A 4,417-nucleotide genomic window follows, 5' to 3' on the forward strand; every position below is an offset into this window, starting at 1 on the left:
GAATTTTTTTTTCCATAGAGTTTTTTTCTAATACAGTTTTAACGAGGCACATTATCTATGGACATCCAAGGGGGAGTGTTATAAGAAAAATCAAATTATGGTGGATGTCTACTCTTCCTCCATGATCTTCTCAAATGCTTAATGACATATTCAATGACATATTTCTATGCTTAATGACATATTCAATGACATATTTTTCTTTACTTTTCATGCATATATAAATGCCTTGTAATAGATAAGAAAATACACACAATTGAAGAAGAAAATCTCTTCCTTCTCTCTATCTCTATTTCTTGTTCATGTTTTACTAAATTGCTTTTATTTCATAACAACATATCTTGTTCATGTTTTACTAAATTGCTTTTATTTTATAACATATTTATCTTTTTCCTCATTTTTTTGGGCTTTTGACAATTTCTAAATCATCTCTTCAATTTTAAAAAAACACTCATCCGTCGCTTATATATTCAGTTTTTCTTATTGGTTGTCCCGAATGGACGGCTTACGTATTCAGTTAGATAACTCAAAAGACACTTTCGTTGGCATCTTAAATATGCCCCCTTTTTTCCCTTAACGAACTTTATCTCTTGCCTCTTCTTCAACAGTTTTCTCTTTTTTGTTTTATTGGTTTTTTTTGGTGTCCCTGTATACAATAGAAAGCCCTCCAGACAGAGTTAACGATTTCTTCGTTTTCCCGCTTAGAATTACCTTGAATCTCTCTCAACATAATTGAAAACCCCCAATGCATCGAACAAGGCCGCCGAGAAGAAAGGTTCGAAAGCGTTGAAGCAGCAAAATTGTGATAAATGTGTTGGCCTTCACTAAACTTCTTATAGTACTAAACCTTGCAATGCCATTACATGCCATTCAGTTAGCAATACAGAGAAGACTGTCGAGGAGAAGTGAATTGCTGGTAAGAATTCTCTAGCGAAGAAGAAGCGCGCGCACCGTTTTATGAACATTTCATCATATTTTGGTAGTGCTTAATTTTAACTGTCTATTCATTAATTATTTTTCATCCATAAAGCAGCCAAAAACTGAGACTAGAAGGATTTTAAGGGGACAATTAAGTGTGTTCGGGCATTTTGTTTGTTCCTTTTTTTCTCATTCTTTCCCTAATCAATTTTGTTTTTGTTCAATTCATATTAAATTTGAAGATTTATAAGTCACAATGAAACGACGAGACTTTTGCTTTTTAGTTTCGCAGATTTTAGAGGTAAAGCCTTCAGAAGCAATGGGATGTATTCTCTCCGACTCCTTAATTTGTCATCAAAGGCAACCTGTGGGCGGGAGAAGAACTCAAGATACTTCTGTTTTTTAAATTTACTTTGTATATATTTTCTTAGCGTTATTTCTGTTAAATTCTGCATCTCATGTGTCTGAGTTGGATATGACTATAAGCACTCAAAGGATCAGGTGGGGCTATCAATGTCTACATTATGGTATATATAGTAAATTAGGCCTTATTGAGAAATTCTAATTTCAGCAGTGAGTAGTTTATATATATATTTTTTAAAACATTTTCTAAAATATTTCTAAATATAGACTGAACTTTTTAACAAAGGATTATATAGGGATATACCTTAAATGCAACTTTGAGTTACTAAAACATGCATGGTATTCTATGGTGTACCTTGTACCCTTCTTTTTCTTTTTAATTTCTAGGAAACCAAGATCCCCTACTATAACTTGGAGATATATACTCTTTTCTTATTTTGCACCAAATCCAGATTACCAATATGATCTCCAAATATACATGGAAGATCAAATCATTTGGCTACCACTGCAATTACCTTTATTTTCATGTTTTCAAAAACTCACAAGGAAAGAAGACGGCATCACTCTTATCTAGAAAATGGGAATCAGAATTTGTTCTTCTCTATAATCCAGCGATCATATCAGGCATTGTTGATGATATTAGAAGCATGGCAATGACTAGGCAAGGCGAGCACTAGAAATGATTCAGGGAAAAGATATCATTTATCAGCACTATGGTTAATACCTCACATTAGCCATAAAAGATGCTTGAGAGACGGGGGCGGCCCAACGGTATTTGGGGCCAAAAGTCAAAATTTAATGAGAGGCCCTAAGTTTTTCGGTATTAAAAAAACTCATTTAGTAAAATTTTATTTAAAGTTTATTTTTCTATTTTTTGAGATGTAAAATTATTAATAATTTATTTATAATTGATTTCTTAACTAGGATTATATATGTTTTCACTTTCTAGGATTATTATCTAATTCTTTTAGGATTTCCTGATTTTCTAAAAAATCAGTGACTCACTAATTTCTTCTTCTTCTTGGATTCCATTGTCTGTCTAACTCAATTATATTAGTGATTTGTTCATCTACCACAAAATATTTCCTAATTTTTTATTTAAAAATTTTATTGTTCGCTAAAACTTTACCAAGCGCTCCTTATTGGGATTGTATTAAAGTTCTAATTCTTCTATTTTTCGGTATTTTTAATACGCGGATTTATATTTTCTTGTTGATATTTTAAAATTCATAATAAATAAATAAAAAGATGATACATATACTTACAAACAAAAGATATCAAAAAATAACAAATTCTAGATGCAAAGTAATAAGAAAAGTACTAAACAATTGAACCTGGTTTAACAAACAGTTATAGATAACTTGATATTACTTTTGTTGCTTCAATATTTTTGGTGCAATGTCGGGAAAACTTGACAAAAAAGGGTTGCAATTGCCTTTTGCTATCTTACTTGACGGAATATTTTATGAGATAGTGGACTTATAAAGAAAGACAAAGTAATCAAAATAATATGGGCCTCATGATAATGATGATAGTGTATAAAGGAGTCAAGAAACATATTCACACCTAAAGTTTTGGGCTGAATCCCAAAAGTAACTATTCATATTACCAAATTATCTCTTATTTCCTTTTTCATGAAAAATGCTTTTTTTTTTTATATATTAGATATTTTTTAAAAAAAAATTATCATATGCAGCTATTTAATATTAAAAAATTTTGGGCCCCATATCGGTTGCTTGAGTTGCCTTATCATCGGGCCGCCCCTGTTGAGAGAAAAGGCATATCCAGTTTTTTCGAGGCATTTATAATAATCGGTGAGAATGACTTCTATAAATAAACAAGAGAAACGTTTATTTTTAGTCGCTCCTACAATAATATCCGATAAAATGTATATGTTTTGTATATATGTCTATTTTTCCCCGTAAACAATTCGAGAAATTAACATGAGGGACAATGCAACATTGTTTTTCTTTGTTTTATTGGGAGTTCTACAGAGTTCCTGGCATCAGTTGTTCATAAGACATTAAATTGTTGGTTGACAACCTTAACAAGGGAATTCTCATGTACGTGCAAAATGGTGCAAGTATAAAGGAAGGAGAAGTGACAACAAATTGAGCGAGTCAAATTAAAAGACCAATCTGAGGAACCTTTAGTGTGAGACCAAATCACATAATAATATGATTATAATATGACCAAATCACATTATAATCAGCAGTGGTAGTGTAGGAGGTGTGGTATGGGGTGTAAAACAAGAAAAGTGAATGACCTATACCATATACACTTATTTCTAGAATTCTAATCTTGCTCATTTAATTGAATTGTTGCTGACTTGTAGATTTGTACTGGTTTGGTATATTGCATGCAGTAACACCCTCAAAACATGAATTTCTGACATTTGCTTTATTGACATCTCTTCCTTTTCCAATACCCAATACTATAGAATCATCAACTTCAGGTTTATTTTCGTGATGGATTCAATAACTGATAATTCACGTATCTATTGAGAAAATCTGTTGCATAGGCATGTAAATGCTTGTATGGTTTGAAATTTATTTTTAATATTTTCAGGTATTAGAAAGAGATTAGTTCATAAATTCACCGAGGCCTTCGATGACCGCGCGAAACACGTACAAATTTACTAATCATATTATATTAAAAGGATGGTAGTATGCATTGTAGTTAAGCCAAGTGACATATTGAGAAAAAACCACTTGACATTTTTAGGATAAAAAATTAGGAAAAATTTAATGGGAATCTATATTCAGATTTTGAATTGATAATCTAAATCTAATCAATGAAATTTCGAAATGGTAACTTTGGACCATAAAAGAAAGGAGCTTATTTTGTGGAATCTGTTTGCATGTATATTTATTAATTGGATTTTCATCCAATTAAACTTAAGCACTTAAAAAATCAAATTAATAACATTGCTTTAGTATAATAAAATTAATTGAATTTTACATGCATACAAATTGAAAGTCAAACCTCTTAGCATCGATATATATTTTCGAAGAAAGAATTTAAAATATTCATGTAATGTAAAGTTATCCCAAACTACATTTTATATTTATACTATTTTCAAATTACAAAGATTAAAATTACACAAATGAATTTGAGCTAAATTACATAAATGGAGGTG

General features: G+C 30.7%; 1 long non-coding RNA gene across 1 annotated transcript; it reads left to right on the plus strand.

Annotated features, from left to right (window-relative positions):
- The first annotated feature begins 269 nt into the window (after positions 1–269).
- Positions 270–3,609, plus strand: LOC142173338 (uncharacterized). Its single transcript, XR_012703101.1, has 2 exons — positions 270–913; positions 1,200–3,609. It is a non-coding gene; the product is annotated as an uncharacterized LOC142173338 (long non-coding RNA).
- Positions 3,610–4,417: the final 808 nt, after the last annotated feature.

The sequence above is a fragment of the Nicotiana tabacum genome, chromosome 19, assembly GCF_000715075.1.
Source record: "Nicotiana tabacum cultivar K326 chromosome 19, ASM71507v2, whole genome shotgun sequence".
Taxonomy (NCBI): Eukaryota; Viridiplantae; Streptophyta; class Magnoliopsida; order Solanales; family Solanaceae; genus Nicotiana; species Nicotiana tabacum.